The 19,315-nt window shown below is 56.0% G+C and overlaps 1 protein-coding gene across 7 annotated transcripts in view; it reads left to right on the plus strand.

The window, feature by feature from the left end:
* Positions 1–3,919: 3,919 nt before the first annotated feature.
* The window catches only part of ZNF185 (zinc finger protein 185 with LIM domain), a 72,788-nt gene continuing 57,392 nt past the window's right edge, over positions 3,920–19,315 (plus strand). For all 7 annotated transcript variants that reach the window (XM_030934432.1, XM_030934429.1, XM_010353101.2 and 4 more), the window contains exon 1: positions 3,920–4,085. The gene's annotated coding sequence lies outside the window, so the exon portion shown is untranslated. The remainder of the gene's footprint in view (positions 4,086–19,315) is intronic.

Here is a 19,315-nt window from a genome sequence, read left to right on the forward strand (position 1 = left end):
GCCAGGGTTGGGGTGGCAGTACAGTGGGGCAAGTAAGAATGTGTGTGTATTCCAGAGAGGGGGACCACAACTCTTCAGCTTGGAGTGCAGGCTGAGAACTGGGGGAGAGGGGCAGCCACGCCATATGCTGAGAGGCTGGACCAGCTCCTAGCAGGAGAGCTGATTACAAACACAAGGGCCTGGCCTCACAGGTTCGGGACTCAAAGGACCCATCCTATTTGCAGTCACACCTGGAGACCCCTGCTTCCAGGGCATCCACCCTGCTTGGAGTCGGCAGAGTCACCCAGCAAGTGTAAACCTGTTGAAGAGCTTAGGAGGATGAGGTGGCAGGGCGGGCCCTGGGAAGGAGGGGATTAGGGCCCAAGCAGGAGCCCAGCCCTCCCCACGCATGAATCTAAGCACCCCAGCTTCTCTCCAGCTGGGCAGGGGCTCCATCCAGAGCAACTGGAACCCCAGGTTCTAAGCCCAGCTCTGCCTCAGACTAGCTGTGTAATTCTGGCAACATCCTGTCTCTGTGGGCCTCTGTTTCCCCATTTGTACAACTGAAGGGTTGAGGTTGGTTGCCTGTCTTCAGTCCTCTCTAGTTGAGGACACTGCCTAGGTCAGCTTTGGGGCCTGAGAGCTTTCAGGGCCCAACCCGTCTTTCCCCCGTCTAGCCAGGTAACTCTTTTTGTTTTCTGTGTTTTTTGTAGAGATGGGGTCTTGCCATATTGCCCAGGCTGGTCCTGAACTCCTGAGCTCAAGTGGTCCTCTCTCCTTGGCCTCCCAAAATGCTGGGATTACAGGTGTGAGCCACTGTGCCCAGCTCCTAGCCTGGGAACTCTGGGGCTAGATCACCTTGCTTGAGTTCTATTCCCAGCCCTGGAGATCAGAATAGGGCCTCGCCTGGAGGTTAGGAGTGCTGCTGGCCAGTTCTTTCCCAGCAGACACCTGTCCTGCTACTCATCTCATTGCTTAGATGCAGCCTCCCAGAGAAGCTGCCTCCACTGCCTGCTTGTGAGCTGTAGCTTCCCCAGCACAGGGCTCACTACCTGCCACTCCCTGCCTCTAACTTTCAGCCTCTTGCCTGCCCAGAGAGCCCAGCCTGGCCCCACCCTCAAGCCCCCCACCTCCCACTTAGTGCCTTGCTGAGGGCCTGCTTGTTGGTGGGAAGAGACTGTCCCATCCCCTGGAGGTGGCACTGCTGCCTAAGCTGGAGGGACTTCAGGAGAACTCTGCCAGAGCCAGGGAGTGGGAGCTGGCCTGTCTTGGAGCTGGAGATGGGTGGTAAGGTGCAAGAGGAGATGTGAATAGGAAAGGATAGGGCCGAGCTCAGGTCAGGTAGGGACAGAGCCCAGCCTGGAGGCAGCCAGCAGCCACCACAGCCTTGGCCTAGAACTTGAGGGAGGTCTAAGGGAAGGTTCATGAAGAAGGTAATGTTACAGCTGAGAGTAAGTGGAGGCCACCTGGTGTCCCTGGGGAGGAAATGTCATTCCAAACAAAGGGAGTATCTTGTGCAGAGTCCTGGTGGTATTTGAGCACTTGGTCTATCTGGGTACATGTCATCTGGGCATGTCTGGTGCTTGAGGAGGCTGAAGAAGCCAGCAGGCGCCTGAAGCCTGGCTGAGGTGACTAGAGGCGCCCTGGCAGGCGTGGAAGTGGAAGACTGTTGGGGCAGTGGACAGGTGGGCAGGGCAGGGCAGGGCAGGGCAGTTACCATTCAAGTCAAACCCGTTTGCAGGCAAGATCAGCTGCGGGGCCTGGCAGCCTGGCAGGGAGGGAGGGGTTCAGGGAAGGCTGATCTCTTTGGCTGGAGCAGTCATGACAGATCTGGCCTGGGCAGAGACTGAGTCACCTGGGACATGGGAAGAGCTTGAGGCCCTGGGGCGGCCTAGCCTGGGGCAGTCCTCACTTGCTGGCCGTGCCCTTGGACACCATGTTTGCTCATGCTCTCCAGCTGGGCCCCCCACCCCTGACTCAGGGCTCTGGAGTGAGTTTGCCTTTTCCCTCTTCCTTGCCCCACATCTCACCCATCACGATGTATTCTACTTTCTACCCTTTCAAGCGAGGGGCTCTTGAAGAGGACTGGGGCCCAGGCAAAGAGTATGACACGGCCTAAGTCATACAGTGAACATGTTTAGGAGGTAAGATGCCAAGCCAAATCCATGGCCACCAGTAGCCACAGTGGAGGAGGGGAGATGTTAGTTGCTGGTCAACAGACAGGGGCATAGAATATTGGAAGCAGAAAAATGCTTGTTGGCAAGAGACAGACATGAACAGAAGTGACTTTATATACAACCCCCCAAGCACACACACGGTTGCCTTCTCCCTATCTGATGAACCCCAAGAAGAAAAGGATGAGGACAGCTTCCACAGCCTCACTCACCCCTCCATCACTTCCTTCTGCAAATTCTTCAGATGCCCTGTGCTGGTCTCTGTGACCCAGTGATGAATCAGAAGGGGCCCTGCCCTCCCAGAGCTCAGGATCTAGAACAATAGAGGGTGACAGCCACTATGCTGGGTTGATGTCATCTGAGGGAACTAAGGGGTGCACAGAAGGAAGTGATCAGCTTGACTGGGTGGCAGGCAGGGGAGGCTTTCCGGACACTGGGTGGAGGCTTGAAGAATGACTAAGAGCTCACTAGCCCAACAGGGACGAAGAGCATTCTAGGGAGTCCAAGGAGCAGAAGCAAACACCCCAAGGTGAAGGCCATGTGATGTATTCAGAAGACAATGGACAAAGGCCAGTGTGACTGTAATGTATCGAACAAAGGGAAGAGTGGCTGGACCTGCAGGGATATGTCATCTCAGGCTTTTACCCTGAGAGCAATGGGAAGCCATGGAGGAGTTGCAAGCAGCAGAGCACCTGATCATACTGACACATGTGAACTTTTAACCTGACCTCTGTGTAGAGACTGAGGGGAAGGAAGGCAAGACCAGAGGCAGGGGGACACCAGCAAGGAGGCTGGTCTTCGGGGCCAGGTCTGGACTAGGGTGGTGGCAGCAGACACAGGGAGAAGTGTGTGGACTGGAGGGCCATGGAAACATCACATTGGCAGGCCTTGATGAAGGAGAAGCAGCTGGTCCATTCTTTTGAACCTATCATCCTGGTAAGCCAACTCCTGGCCAAGTCCATGCCATTTCTTGGGCTGGCTTAATTATCTCCCTGTCTAGGAGGCCGCAGGGTAAGGGGTCTTTCCTCCATGCTCTCTCCATCCTAGCCCCAGCCCAGGGCCTTGCACACAATAAGCACTCGGTGAGCACCAACGCGTGACGCAGGTACATCAAACCGCATTGGCTCTGGGAGTCCGGCTGTATCTACAGCCAGATGTCGTCCAGTCTGGGAGATAGCCCCGTTTGCTGTGCCTTGTGAGTCCCGGGTCTCTCCCAGGATGGCCTTCCGCGGCGAGCGGCTCCCTCACTCTTCTCCTCCTTTCCTGCCTGCAGGACTTCCTGGATGATCTCAGCCGCCAGCCCCCCGCCCCCCTTCCCGCCCCTGTCTGGGATCTCCATCTGTAAAATGGATCTAGGAACAGTAGTTCTCCACTGAATTAACCCGACAGCATCTGTGGAAGTCGTTGGCCCTGTGCCGCGGCCAGATCGCGCAACTAGGAGCGGGGGCCCTTCACGTGGCGGAGGCTTCCCGGCCTGGGGCCACGGGCCCGGAGGAATTTGCCTGGAAGTTTTCCATCACGGCAGAGCATTCTGGAGCTCGCCCCGTGCTCGGCGAGGGGAGCCCCAGACTTGATTTCTTCAGCAGCCCCGCGAGGCGGGGCCGAGAAGGGGCGGGCGGGCGGAGGACGCTGGCGGGAGAATGTGCGGAATGTGCCAGGCTTCTCTACCTACCCCAGGAGGGGCAGAGGAAGGGGCCGGCCGAGGGGAGGGGCGAGGGGCGAGGCTCCAGGCGGCCGGAGAAAACCTGTTTGTTCTCCTGCGGGCCGAGCCCAATCCGCGCCTCCTCGCCTCCCTGCGCGCTCCCCGCTGCGTCCGGCGTCCCGCGCCTGCCTCCCCAGCCCGGCCCGGCCGGGCGCTGTCCACCCGAGGGAGCCCGCGCCCCGCGACCGCCCGACCCTCCACCCGCCCCACGAGCCGGGCACCTGTGCCAGGTAGGGCTGTCGAGTCGCCATCGGATGCGGCCCTGCGGGGAGGCAGTGGGGGGCACCCAGTCCGTGCCCAGCTAGGGACAAGTCAGGGCCTCAGTTTCCCCATCCATAACCCTTACCGGCTCCAAGCATCTCTCTTCGGGTTCCCCCCCGGGAGTCAGTGGATTTCTGGTTTTCGCTGTGAGTGAAAAGACTGACAGAGGAGGCCAGCGCCCCCTGCTGAGGCCAGCGCCCCTCGCCGGCCTGATCCCTCTGTCTTGCCCTTTAGGAAAGACACGGTTTGATTGCTAGTAAACGGCCAGGGGCCGGGATGCTCTGAGAGTTGCCTGCAGGTCTTTAAGAATCAGGGAATCTCATATCCCTCCGTCCCCCTGTGTCCATTTTATAGATGAGGAAACTGAGACCCAGAGGCTAGCTCGCCCAGAGGATCCCCTCGATCGCCCTGGGGCCTGTAACGGGCATGTGCTGGGTACAGGGCAATCTTGGGGAGGGCCATGCGGATGGTGGCTGCTCACACTCAGACAGAAGGCGCCTAATCAGGTGTCACTGGGTGTTATCGACTGGATCGGCAGTGCACCAGCTCTGTGACTGGATTGTTTTGATGGGGGCAGAGGGAGCCAAGAGTCTGTCCTCTTTGGAAAGGCAGAGGGATACCTCGCCTTACAAAAAGGCTGAAAGCTCAGGTGCTCCTGCCTGATCTGCCACTTCTGAGCTGGGGACACCTAGGTACTCTATCGGTTTAAGGGGGTGACATGTCAAGCTACCTCCCACCCAGGGCTGCTGGGGACTCAGATAAGGTAGGTGGTGGGTGTGTTTGGGCTTTGGGACAGCTGAGGCATGGCAAGAGTTGTGTTCTTGCTGAGCCATCCTCACGGAGCCTTGACATCGTGGAAGGCTGTGCAGCATCATCTGAGGACGCAAAGCTGTGAGCCCTGAGAGAGGACCTCTCACACCCTGTCCAGCAGCGCTTGAGGCCTCAGTACCTGGACTAAGTCCTGCCTTGGTCTCATGGCTCTTCAGACTTCTGGTTGTCGTATCGGGCTGGGGGCAGGAGGCAGGGGCGCACAGGTGGATAGGCCTGAACAGAGCTGCAGAGGTAGGCTGTGGGAGGTCCTGCTTTGCCAGGGCCTCCGCTCCTCATCTGAAAAACAAGGGGCAGTTCAGAGGCCAGCAAGTGGCCAGGACACAGATGTACAGACGAGGGGCCAGCCTTCTGGCAGGTCTTGGTGCCTCCGCTGTTCCCCTCATCACTCCCAGGCCACTTCAGGAAGGGAAGGAACAGAACCCTCTCACCTGCCCCTCCTTCCAGCAATTTCCAGCCCCTGGCTGGCCGCTGTACATTCAGCCGTGTGGAGCTGGCAGAAGGCACTCGGTGCAGGGCCAGGCACGCGGCAGGTGCTCAAGATCTGTTCATTTCCATCCTCTGGACACTCATGAGTCAAGCAACAGAGGTGGTCCAGGACCACTTAGGGTGTTGCAGCTCTGAGTAGCATGAAAACATTGGGGGCTCCTCAGTCCTGGAGCAACGAGCCACCCCTGGCTGGGAAGATCAGGGAAGGCTTCCTGGAGGAGAAGGGCTTGGAAGCAGGAGGAGGAGCTCAGCTGCCACCAGGTCAAGGCCCGCACGTCCTTTGGAGCTGCTCGAGTCTAACCTCCCCATTACTCCTGGAAGATCGTAAACCACTTCTTGCTGAGCTCCTGCATATGGGGGCCCACAGAGAAATGAGCTCCATGCCTTGCCCAGAGGAGTGACAGAGAGGCCATCTGTCAGTAAGAAATTGCCATCCGAACGCAAATGGCAGCAGTGATTGTCCACCTCACTTCCTGCTCAGCTCGAGTCCAGACTCCAGAAAAAGCCTTTCCCACAGGAGGGTAGTGATGCCAGGGGCAGCCAGCGTCTCAGCTCAGCCTCCCTTAGCCTGGCTTGTGCTCCTTGTCTTCCTGCCTAGTGTCCCCAAGGCCTCCTGAGATCTGGCAGGGCAGGGACTCTGGGTCCCCAGCACTGGGTCCGGGACCTGGCCATGATAGGCATCGGCACCTGTTCCCTGAACTGTCCTCTGGTGCATGCCAAGCAAACTCCCCCAATTCTGGCTCAGTGCATCTGGAAGCCAGAAGCCTGCCTTCTTCCTTCCCCACTCAAGCCTCCACAGGTGACTGACCTCTTTGGTGTGGGTTTTGCTTCAAGCCACAACTCATAAGGTGCCAGGTCACATGTAACACAAGCTTTGCTTCTGTTGGTGAGCCCTGAGGCTGCCCCCACTGCCAGTCCCTAGCAGCATGGGACAGGACCAGTGCCAGAGAGGAGAGCTGCCTTCCAGTGCTCTGGAGCCCTGAGTGGCAACCCCTTGCAGTCCGGGCCTTTGGGCTCTCATGTTTAGGGTCAGTCCAGGGGCTTTGCCTCCGTTACCACTGTGCCTATAGTGAACCGAATGATGCCAAGACAAGGGAAGTGCCATCAGGGACTGGTCCCTGAGAGATGCTCGGGAGAGGTTGCCATCATTGCTTCCAAAGACCCGGGCGGGGCGGGAGTTGAACTGTCCCACACCTGGTCAGGTGTGTGGTAGGGGAGGGTGGCATCTTTATAGCCTAGTGGTTAAGAGAATGTCTCAGAGGTCAGACTGGGTTCAAACCCCAGCTCAGCCACCATCCAGTTGTGCAAAGTTGGGCCGTTCATGCAACCCCTTGAGGCCTCTGTTTTCTCACCAGTACAGAAGGGCGGCTAAAGCCAGGAGTACCTGCTGCACTGGGTGCTTGGCTCACAGGTGGTGCTCTGTCACGGAAGGTAGCTGAGCCAGGACTATGGTGCCCTCCTTCAGGGCTGTGGTGGCAAGGAGTGAGGTGGGACTAGGTGGAGAGAGAGATGCTGTCTGGGATGTGGGCCCCTACCTGAGGAAAACAGTTTAGAAATTACTGCTGATGATGCAAACAGTATCTCCCCACATTTCAAATGACTCACTAAAGAACACTTAATTCTTAGGGTGATTTCTCATGCCTACTAAAGTCTGACTCGCTTTCTTTTTTGTTTTCACTTTTTTTGTTGTTGTTAGAGCTGGGGTCTCGCCTTGTCACCCAGGCTGGTATACAGTGGCTAGTCACAGGCACGATCATAGCACACCGCAGCCTCCAACTCTTGGGCTCAAGCGATCCTGGTGCCTCAGCCTCCTGAGTAGCTGGCACTACAGGCAAGTGCCACCATGCCAGCACTGTTGTTACTTTTTATCTTTAAGTTTTTTTATTTATTTATTTTTTACCTTGAATTGATTTAAAACTCATAGAAAAGTTGTAAGAATTGTGCAGAGAACTCCTGAAGCCTTATCTGAATTCCCACTGTTAACATTTTGCCACATTTCTCATTAGCTTTCTTCACTTGTAGTCTTTGGATGGGTCAGAGGGTAGGCAGGGCTGGTGTCAGTTCATTTTTCCAAAGGGAAACTGAGGTACAGAGAGGGACTTGCTCAAGTGCCATTGATTAGAAACTGAGCCAGATTAACTTCTTTCAGGGACACACATTGATGCATTTGGCAGGTGTTTTCTTGATCACTTTCTGTGTTGGGCTCTGGGGCACAGAAATGACTGAGAACTGACAGCAAAGTGGGAGGCACAGGCCTGGGTGGAGAAGAGACTGGAAAAGGAGAAGACAAGAGGCCCTGCGGGTATCATTCTCAATGTCGGAGGTGGAATGCGGGAAGGAATCTGCAGCTTGAGCGCGTGTCCCAGGGAATTTGACTGACTGCCGAAGGGTCTTAGAGGCCACTTTCAGAAACACTGTCTAGGCTTTTCCTGTTGGGAGTGTGCTCATTTCTCATCTCAAAAGGAAACTGGGAACTGGGAGGGTGCCTGCCTGGAGCAGGGAGGTGGGTCCAGGCCAGCCAGGAGAGCAATTCCTCACCCACTCATTAATGCCCGCTGAGCCATCCCTCTTCCCGCAGAGCTGCCCTTGGGGCTGCTGCTGCTGAGATGGCCACAGAGGTCTGAAGCCACCCCCTGGGTCAGAGAGGAGTCATAGCCTCTGGGGCCAGTGGGCAAGCTCTAGGCTGCTGGTGGTTGCTGGCGGTGGTCCCTGGCCTTGGCCCCATCTGTGGGCCCAGCTCGGGCACCCAGTCTGGGCCCCTTGGTGTAGTCCCTGTGATCTTTGGCTCAGCACGCCACTTTCTGATGACTAGGTCAGTTTCCCAGAGAGCTTGATGTGGCAAAGAGTTGCTATGGAGAGAGCAAGCACAAGGATTTTAATCGCAAGAACCGGCATCCCTGGTGAAAATGCTTACATCAGGCACTGCCTGCTTTAAACTGAAAAAAAAAAAAAAAAAAAAAAACCCAAAACCCAAAACCAGGACTTGCTTCACCACTTGTGCCAGCGATCCCTTACTCATGCTTTCATTCCTTCGGGCCTGAGCCTAGGCACCTCCTTGGGAAATGCAGTGCTCTGGCTACACCCCGCTAGGCCGATTCCCCCCAGCACCCAGCCTGGTGGTTAGCGCTCTGAAAATGCTTGTTGCATACACGGCAATGTGATCTTGGGCAAGTGCGTTCTTCTGTCTGGACTTCCTTATTCTTATCCAAAAATAGGGGCAGTGTTAGAGGTAAGGGTGGAGTTGAGGGAACTCTGGGTCTAGAGTGGGCAGGAAGATGAGAAAGAGGGTTGTGGGAGGGGAGAAGGAGGATGGGGAGTCAGAGCTTCGGGGAAGGTGGGGAGGCAGCGGGCTCGTTCTGTTGCTTTTGCTCCTCGCTAGTGATCACCTGCATCTAGGACAGAAGGAATTAGCTTTGGCTGATGTTAGTCAAGGGCAAGTAGTAGTGACTTCCTGTCACTGGCCCTGCTCTGGCAAAGACTGAATGGATGGCAGCAATGGTGTGTGTGTAAGGGGGGTGTTCCTAGGGGAAAGCAAAAGAGGGTAAAAGAAAGTGACCAGGTGCAGTGGCTCACGCCTGTAATCCCAGCACTTTGGGAGGCTGAGGCGGGTGGATCACCTGAGGTCACCAGTTAGAGACCAGCCTGGCCAATATGGTGAAACCCCGTCTCTATCAAAAATACAAAAATTAGCCGGGTGTGTAGCAGGCATCTGTAATCCCAGCTACTAGGGAGGCTGCGGCAGGAGAATTGCTTGAACCTGGGAGGTGAAGGTTGCAGTGAGTGGAGACTATGCCACCGCACTCCAGCCTGGGTGACAGAGTGAGACTCCGTCTCAAAAAAAAAAATAAAAATAAAAATAAAAAAAGAAAGGAAGTAGAGGGAGAGGGAGAGAGGTGCTGCGGAGGTGAATTGTGGGCTCCATGACCTCTGAGCCTTCTCTGATCCCACTGGCTGCCTTGTCTGCAAATGGGACTAGCATCTCTGCATGACTGGGATTGGCTTAAGACCACACTGGTTCCCTGGCTGCAGAGACAACTGCAGGACGAGGGGTGCAGAAGCAGCCAGGGCCCTACAAGAGGGTCCCTGCCTAGCCCTCTGTTCTCCGCAGAGACATCTCAGAGGGCCCTTGAAGCCAAGCCGGCCCTGAAATGGCCCAGTTCCCTGAACAGTCGCTTGTATCTGGCTCACTGAGAACTAGAAAATGGGTGCATGGAAGCCAGGAGGAATCCCGAGGCCCCAAAGAGTGGTGGGTGGCCGGGGCTGCCTTCTCCCCTCCTCCTCACCCCCAGCTCCCCAGCACCTTGGGACGGAGCTGGGCTGACTTAGATGTCTGCCTCCCAGGGCCCCTCCAGCGCAGACGCCGAGAAGTCTATATGCTGGGGTGTTAGGGGTGGGATGGGGAGAGGTGAAATTCCAGACTTTCATGCAGAAGTCATTTACCTGTAAAGCACATTTACAAATACCAGCCCCCCATGCATTCTTTTTCCATATTATATTTTTCCCTCTGCAACCCAAGTCTTTTTCAGCTCTTTTTTTCCCACTTGCTGCTCCTTTTTCCTGCCACCCTGTTGGCCTCCAGGCGAGAGCCCCTGGGACTGGAGCATCCCAGGCAGGTCATGCATGCTGGCTCTGGCAAGAGGGGCCCAGCCTAGGCCTCCTTGGAGCTGCACGCTGAGCAGCAGACTAGGAGGCTCAGATGGGATCCAGCTGCTCAGCCCTGCCCATGGTCCCTAAATCACCTTTGAAGGGCCCCACCCCCCTGGATCTCAGCAACTCCTGGAACAGCAGCTACAGCCGCTGCAGCGGTGCCTGTGGTGGTGCCTGCTCCATCCCCTTCCCAGAGGAAAGCAACCTGTCTGCTGACTGTTGCCTTGCCAGCTGCTGAGACTCCAGTGCAGGAGACCGGGAATCAGAATGTCCTCATTCACCAGACCTGGCCACAGGAGGCTGCTTCATCAAATGTAATGTTTCATCATTCCAACCCTTTTGGTCCAGAAAATCAGCACCCACACCGGCTTAAATCAGCCTGGGTCCAAACTGAGTCAGCCAAGTGAGTGCCTTGAGAAAGGACGGGGTGAGGGCATCTGAGCGGGGGTGGAGGTCGTGCTTCCTGACTATAATTCCTCAGCCCCTCACACTCCTTGCCGTTACTGGCACTTGGAGAGTGCAGGCTTGTCCCTGCACTTCCCAAGGCAGCCTCCAGGAGGAGTCTGTGCCACAGCCAAGGCTCTCCCCACCGTGCTAGCCTTTGACCTCAGCCCCCTTCCCGGGAAGTATCATTGCTTGGGGTCCTGTGGCCTTGGTGATGACCCGAGGGGCTGCACTGAAGCCTACACCTTCCTCGCACGACCAGGTGCAGGGGCCAGGGAGCATTTTGAGAATGGGGCTTCCTTAAGCCCATTCCGCCTCCCGTGGGCACAACAGAGTATTCTCTCTGACCTCCGAGTTTAGAAGTGAAGGTCAGGAAGGGTGAGTGATGTGTCCAGTGACTAAAACCCAGGTCCTTGGACTCCTTGTCAGTACTCATTCCTTTGCTCCAGAGTTGGAAGAGCCAACATGGATGTGTGGCTTTGTGGCCTTGACCAAGCCCTCCACAGCTCTGACGGCACCACTGTGCCCATCTCATGACATGACAGATGATAAGGCATGGCTGGCTCTGCGCTGAGGCCTTCTGAATATGTTGTGCCCCTACTACCCTCTCAGCATCTGTTTCTGCTGCCCCATCTGGCTCAGGGCTGCAGTCTGGCCACAGAGAGGGAAGCTCTCTAAGGAAGGAGAATGGGCTAGGAGAAGCCCATCTGCTGCCCCTTGTTTAGCAGCCTGCATTCTCCTGCAAGCCAGCTCTGACCATCTCAGTGATGCCCTTCTCCTGGTCACCCAGACTGCCCTGTTCCTGGGGCAGCTCACGACACTGCGAGGGGTTTGTGAAGGGTCTTTCATGGGAGGGCCCTTACTCTGAGCTCACAGACATTTGCTTGAAAGACAGCAAAAGAGGACCTAAGACGTGGGGACTTTTCTTTGAATCCTTTTCCTGACACTAGGGCCACTGGAGGCTCTTTGCCCAACGGGAACATTTACAGTGAGAAATGGACAGGAGCCTCGACACCCCCACCCTATGCTGAATTCGACCTCCACCCCCATTTTACCAAGGCATGTCCTCCAGCAAATGAAGCTGTCAGACAGGTTCAGGGAAGGGGGGCAGTCACAGCCTGGGAGGGAGCTGCCTCCCTCTCACCCGTGGTGCTGGTGGTGGTGGTCCCCAGGTTGAGTTGGACCAGAATGGAGAGGTGGAGGGACTCTGGCCAGGGGAGCTACCTAGGCTGGCTGGGCTCTGGGGCTTGGGCAGCCGGGAGCCTTGGGTTTGTAAAGCCCAACTCTGGCTCTTGTAGGAGGACTGGGGGAAAGGTGTAAGAGCTGGGGTCACCCTTACACATGTGTTTCTCCATGGTTTGGTCATTGCCACCCTTTTAGAATGGTGGGGAGCCAAGACACCATAAGGGGAGGAAGGATTTGCCCAGGGTGGCAAAGCTGGGATGAGTCTGCTTCCCAGAAACCAGCCATCTTCTCCGAGGGTCCCAGCAGGGATCAGCCCTGGCAGGTATCTAAGCTAAGGGATCAGCACTGTCTGGGTCCACCCATCTCTAGGAACAAGTTCTTGGGAGACAAGGGACTTATCCCTCTACCACTTACCTCATGACCAGATAGGAGTACTTACATTTCTGCTATGGGGGCAGGCCTAAGTGGTGGTCCCCAGCTATCTTCTGGGCCTCTGCCTCCATAAAGCCTCCTTGTCCTGGAGCCACATGAAAGTGCTTGCAGACAGAGCTTTCCTAAAACATAGCCAAGGTTTCCTAAAACATAGCAATCAGCCTCTGCAGTGGGCAAACCAAGTCTTGATGGTTTCATCCACTTATACTTGACAGATCCATATTTGGTCCCTGTACTTGAGGGGCAGCACTCTGAGTTGTGCCCCCTTTCTTGTCCCGTCCAGGTGTTTCCTTATGCTGACTCCTGACCCACCCCAAAGGGGTCCACACTGATCTGAGCTGTGAGTGATCCCTGTGAGCCTAGCTGAGGTTGGCACGTGTGGGATGGCAGAGCTGGGTGTCTGCTTAGCTCCTGGTTGCAAAGCATCCCAATTTACCTTTGGGAAAGAAGCCCTTCTGCTTGCACCTCTGCCTGTGGCACACTTGCTCCTGCTTGTGCATGGCACCCAGTGCCCAGCACACATGAACTGAGACAAGCCCTGACACCCGTGCCCTCTGGCTGCGTCTCATCCATGCGCCGCAGCAATATTGAATGCTCCGGGAAGGGAAGGCTGAAGGCGTTTTGCTCCTTTGCCTTCCCAGTTTGCTTAGGAGGCCCCTGCCTGCCATCCTACTTCCCTTCTGCACAATTTGGGAGCCATCCTAATCCCCTGCACGCCAGATTCTCTGGGGAGCCAGGCAGCGGGGAAGTTCTACACAACTTTCTCTGAGTTAGTCCTCTCATCTTGGAGGCTGAACACGTCCTGTGGTGTGACAGGGAGCCTTTTCTCCTGCCGCTCCCGTCTGTGTCCATCTCCTCATGCTCCAGCACCTGCGTCATTGCCTGTTGCCGCCCCCACTCCTCCAGCGCACGGGAATCTGCATGCATTAGCCCCCTGCGTCAGCTCCCCTCTCACTCCACTCACTGATGACACCAGGCTTGCTGTGGTCAGAATAACAGGCTCCCTTCAGCCACCTCATTGGCTCCTCGCTCCTATCCATGCAATCAGGGCCAGGGGTCCCTTCCTTTGAGGTTGCTGGGCAGCCTTCAGAGGCTGCAGTAGCAGGGAGAAAGGTGGGGCAGGAGCATGCCCATGGGCATTTGGAGGCATCTGAATTCAGGGAAGACCTGTCCCCATCTCCCCCACCCAACTCTGCCAGGGACACTTCCCCTGATTGCCATCTCTCAGCCCACTTGGCCAGAGACAGGAAGAGGGAGAAAGAAGGGGATGGGGGTGGGCTGGGACATCTGCCTGCTGTCTGAGGTGGCCTGGCCTGTGCAAGAGGAGTTGGACTTGGCCCTGAACTGCCCTGGGACAGTCTAGTGTTGTCTGAATACAGGGCTTTGCTCAGAGTCAGCACAGAGAGGGGTACTGTGGAGTGTGGCCACATCTAGTGGGGCTCCAGGGGTGCACCAAGAGGGACAGTCCATGCAGAATGTATCAGATAAGCCAGCCATTCCTTTGGTGGCCCCGGCCAGGTCCTAAGCAGGATGATATGGAGATTTCCAAAAAAACCGGAAGTCTTCTTCCAATCAAGGTAGAAATGAGGGCCATGGTACTGAAAAGGCCTAGAGTGGCTGTCCTGACCAGAAATGTGCCCACACAGGCCATCAAGACACCCGCGTGATGGCATGAGAAATTCAGAGAGGCACATGCTTTAGCTTGCGGTGTCCTGTCAGGAAGAGACCCAGTGAGCAGGCCCACAGATGCCACCTTCCAGATGAGGAGACCTAGACTTGGAGAGTGGGATGTCACAGTCATGTGGGGCCACTTAGGGAAGAGGAGCAGAGATGTAGGCACAGGCCACAGCCCATGGGGACAGTGTTTGCTTTCGGGCTGTGTGGCCTCTCTGGGTGTCAGGGCTAATGGACTTTGAAAGAAGCCTGAGTTCCCAGAGGAAAAAAAATACTGGAAGACTTGGGCAGGTAGCAGGTCCCTGGTGCCACTTTCAAAGGTGGCTAAGGAAGGAACATTTGCTCTCCATCTTCTTGGCAGGGTAAATGGGAAGGTGCAGGGACCCCAGTTACAGCAGTTTCTTTTTCTTCAGAAACTTTTTCTGAATGTTTCTCAGACACAAGCCCAGAGGCATGAGAGAGCTTGACATACTGAACTCAGATGGAGAGTGTAGGGCTGTGGGAGTGGGTGGGCTGCTCCATGGAGTCCTGGAGTCACATGTGGCAGGCCTCTGTGGCTGCATCAGGCCGAGCAGCATAGGCAGGCACGGTGAGGCTGGCCTGAGTCTGAAGAGTCTCCTCCCTCCAGCAGGTGAGCATTGCTGCATGTGCCCAGCGGTTCGGAGGAAGCCATAGAGGCGACTGGTGGTGGGTGTGCCCCAGGAGCCCTCGAGGCCATCGTGCGTGGGCTTACCTGGGCCACTGCGTGGCTGGGGCTCAGAGCCCTGGGAGCGTGGCCAGGGCCGGACACGGGCCCACTCCTGGCTGACTGTGCTGAAGGTGAAGCAGGAGCATTGGCACAGTTCTTGTGCACGAGCTGCACACAGTGCTGCTGGCCTTCGGGGACCTGATTCCAGGAGTGTGTGTGCAGGGTGCTTGCCTGACACAGGTGTCATGCTCCAGCAAGGGAAGCCAGTGTTGGTATTGCTTCCCAGAGGAAGGCATGGTTCTCATCGCAGAGCAGAGCCCAGGCCACCGTCCCAGTGGCCGGGTCTTCCGGCCACTTTGCTGGGACCTGGGTGCAGCCCTGGGGAGGGCAGGGGTCTTGCACTCAGGCTCTGGAGGCTTCACTGGCTCCCCAAATGGAGTTCACATCCACTAATGACTGTCCCAAGAGAGTGGAGAGCTGAGGGTGGCCCTGGGGCAGCAGCCATGGTGGCCAGAAGGTTTATCTGCCAAGCCTCTCTGGTGGGTGCTCTCTCCCTGGACAGACTGGGTCTGTCCCCCCACCCCCTGCTGTCACCCACATGAGAGCAGACATAGGCATCCCACGTCCACACCTGAACCATAACCAGTTCCTGTGCCAAGCTCTTCAGACCTTCTGGATGTGAGCCTCATGAGCAGGGAGTTGTCCTTGCCACCTGGAGTACTTTGCTGTCTGTGCATGTCCCTCTGGCTGACTTGCCATGGGCTGGGGAGCCAGAGCGGGATTGCGTGGGGTGGGAGAGGAGCCATCAGCGGGTCTCATGCACCCTCCTGTCCTGTCATCTCTCCCCTGGGCCCCATACATGTGTGAACGGAGAAGCTGGCCTCCTGCTTCCAGGGGTGCCACTGCCACTGCCACTGTCACTGCTACAACCTCTGTCTGGCATCCGGCCTGAAACACCCCTGCCTGCTCTATGCTTCCTTCTCCACCCCAGCTTGCGGGAAAAGAGAAGGAGGCCCCGGGAAGAGGCCGAGGCTGCAGCACCGCGTGGCCCAAAGAGGTGCACAGCACAGCTGGGCCCCAGAGGCTGACGGCCTGCACTTGCTGCTGTGGGGATTTCCTCCTCAGAGTGAGCAAGCAAGAGAAGTCCCTGCATCCATTCACTCTCCTCACCTCCCATCCTTCCTGGGCACTGCCCGCCTGGCATCAACTCTTTTTTTTTGAGATGGAGTCTCTGCTGCCCAGGCTGAAGTGTAGTAATGCGATCTCGGCTCACTGCAACCTCCGCCTCCCAGGTTCAAGCGATTCTCCTGCCTCAGCCTCCTGAGTAGCTGGGATTATAGGCACGTGCCACCATGCCTGGTTAATTTTTGTATTTTTAGTAGAGATGAGGTTTCCCCATGTTGGCTAGGCTGGTCTTGAACTCCTGATCTCAGGTGATCCACCCACCTTGGCCTCCCACAATGCTGGGATTACAGGCGTGAGCCACCACGTCCGGCCCTGGCATCAACTCTTGAGACCAATCCCTTGGCTGCCCAAGCATACCTCACTCCCACTTCATTTGGGTAAACCACTGTTGGTCTCATCTTTAGCACACAGAAGATACACGTTCATGAGAGGAAAGTTAGAAATATACGAAAGAGCAAAATATTTTGGTGTATATCTTTACAAATTTTTCCCCCGTGCATTTTTATGTAAATATAATTTGACTTAGATGACACCATCATACACATCCTGCTTTACAGGCTGCTTTTCACTGAGTGATGTATAGAAGCTGTACATCACTTCTTACAAAGCTTACAAAGCATGTTAAATACTACATGTCTCAGTATGATTTGTAATAACTGCATAGTATTTACTTGAATGGATAGACTATAATATGTTTAAATATGACTGATGGGCATGTAGATTATTGCCACATTTTCACCATCATACTCAACACTGTGATGACACCTGTCTCATATACCTCTTTGTTGTACTACTGCAATTTCTTCCTCAGGCTACTTGGCTGTGGGGGGAATTGCTGGACCAGTGGGCCTGCCCCTTAAGCCTTTTGATACATACAGAAACTCAACCTGTCGAAAGATTCCTGCTTTCCCTTCCCACAAGAGCTACCAGGAAGTCACTTCTGGAGGGGTCCACATTCCATCCTCCAAGGCTGCTTACATCTGTAGCAAGGGTCTTCCTGGCTGTCACTGAGTGGAGGGCCACTCTGCCCTTCTGTCTGTGAAGGGCTGGACAAGGGGAGGGGGCGGTGGGTCTGGGAGGAGACCTAGGTCCCAGCAGGGGTCGGTGGCTTCAGACAGTCACTCCCTGGTGGGGTGTGCTGGGCTGTCACGGGGTGCCTGGGCCTGATCCTTGCTAAGGATGGGGGAGGAGCAGGGCTTGTCTGGGAAGACTTGGATCTGCAGGTCTGTGCCTGGCTGTTGGAGTTAGGGGAGGGGAGCGCCCAGTAGGAGTAGGGCTGGCCTCGACATGCTGGGCCCTGAGGGAGAAGCAGGGCTTAGCTTGGCGGGAGTTGGAAGGGCAGTTCAGGTGGATGGACCAGCATAAGCCAAGGCACAGGCATTCACCTGGCAGGGCTACCTTCCAGGGACTCCAAGGTACATGGTCTGCTTGGAGCACAGTGTCGGCATTGGGGGGAAAAGAGGCTGACTCAGGGGACTGGTGATTTTGCTCCCAGTCTTAGAAACAGTGGGGAACCATCTGGTGCTGACTGGGAATTGAAGGCTGGTGTGGGCCAAGTGGGATTAGAGACCAATGAGTGTTGCCTGGAGGAGGCACAGATAAAGGCAGCAGACCAGGGACCAGGGAGGAGGTCACAAGGGATTGTGGCCTAGACCAGGGTAAATTGGAGGGAGAAGCCAGCTCAGCAGATAGGATGTAGATTCCAAACTCATTTGCCACCCCACCCCATCCCATCCCATCCCATTCATCCCATCCCATCCATCCCATTCCATCCATCCCATCCCATCCACCCCATCCCATCCCATCCCATCCATCCCATTCCATCCCATCCCTCCCATCCCATCCCTCCCATCCCATCCCATCCCATCCCATCCCATCCCATCCCATCCCATCCATCCCATCCCATCCCATCCCATCCATCCCACCCAACACATCCCATCCCATCCCACTGCCTGACACTCATCACTTTGAAGACTCCTTGTCCCAAAGAACTGCCTTACACTTCATCGTGTGGAAAGACTCTACTTTGGCAGAGATTTTTCTGACTCTTTCATATTTATTGTCTCATCAAAAAAGAAATTTCACTTGTGAGCCTCAGCCAGGTGTGAGGGAAAGGAGCCCATGGAGAAGCACCAGCCCAGGTCTTTGTCTGGCAATAAACCTGGAGTCTTCTGAATGGAGTCTCAGCCATAAAGACGGGACTGAAGGCAGCATGGCGCCCTCTGCAGGGGACCGATGGTGTTCCCACCCAGCCCCGCCCTCGCTTGCCATGGGACCCTCTGCCTCTGTCATTCTGCATGTGCAATAGCGTCTGTCTTGACTTTGGAAGTGGCTTATTTGGTCCTGATTTGGCAGGAAACTTTGAGGTGCCCGGTGCAAAATAAGTCATACTAGCTGGTACAGCCTAGCAAGGTTAGAAGGAACCTAAAGACGAAAGACTAGGAGGTCCTCCTGCACGTGAAAAGCTAAGGCCCAGATGAAGTGAGGAACTCTCCCAAGGTCTGTAGTCAGTCAGTGGCACCCAGAGACTCTGCCCATGTGCCCTGCCCATGGGACCACTCCACAGATTGCTGGGATGGGGACAGTTGGGCCTGTATGGCCCTAGGATCACCTGTGGAGTGAGCTCCACTCAAGAGAAGTCTAACGTGGCAGCTTTGGTTCGGGGCTGGGCACGTGGGGCTCCCATTTGCAGTGATGAGGTGCCATTCCTGGCACACAGCAGGCTCAGGCTGTCTGGGCTGCTCGTTCAGTGCAGTTTATGGAAGAGCCAGCTCCTGCTGATGTGGCGAATTTGGTTTGCTCTCGTCCCCCTGCCCTGCTCATTCGACTGTTCCCCTGACCTCCACAGAAACACGTCCAGGCCCTGCCAGCTGGCAGCAATGCTGAACTGGTCAGACCCTAGCCCTGGAGGGGCCCAGGGGATGGAAGACCCTGGAGAGAAAGGCTCTTCTGCTTTGTGACTATGCCAGCACAGCCAGGGCCCTGCTTCCTGTCATGCTCACAAGCCTGAGCCCCCAGTCTCTCTTTTGAGGCCCAAGGGGTCGGCTGTGGCCACTCAGGGCTCCCAGCCTGGAGAGCCAGCTTCATCACCCTGGACCCTCCTCTGGAGCAAATGGCCCTTGAGACCACCACAGCTAACCCTTCATGGGCACGGGAGGGCAGCACTTGGCTCAAGGGCAGAGAGGCTGAAGGCAGTGTGGCACATTCTGGGCAGCACGAGCAGCATCGGGCTCAGGGGGCAGAGCAGGGCGAGAATACACAGAGGAAGAGGAAGCAGAGCTCAAGGCAGCTATGGGCTAGGGGCGTAAGGAAGCCCTTACCACAATGCCACACTCGCCTGGTCCCTGAGGGCCACTAGGATTTGGCAGTGGGGCCCTGGGCTTTCCCCACTAAAGGTGGAGCCAACCCATGAAGGAAACAGGGCTGCACAACCCAGACCATTCTTGTGCTGTTTGAGGACCACCCACTGCACCTCTCCTAGCAGATGACTTGAGAGCTACTGCTGCTTGGCTCCTGTTCAGGTGGTGCCGGGCACTTATAGGAACATTGGCGCATTCCATCCTCACAGCAGTCCTGAAAGAGAGAATTTTTTTTTAACTATCATTTTACAAATGATGAAACTGAGGC

Source organism: Rhinopithecus roxellana, chromosome 7 (genome assembly GCF_007565055.1).
Source record: "Rhinopithecus roxellana isolate Shanxi Qingling chromosome 7, ASM756505v1, whole genome shotgun sequence".
Lineage (NCBI taxonomy): Eukaryota > Metazoa > Chordata > Mammalia > Primates > Cercopithecidae > Rhinopithecus > Rhinopithecus roxellana.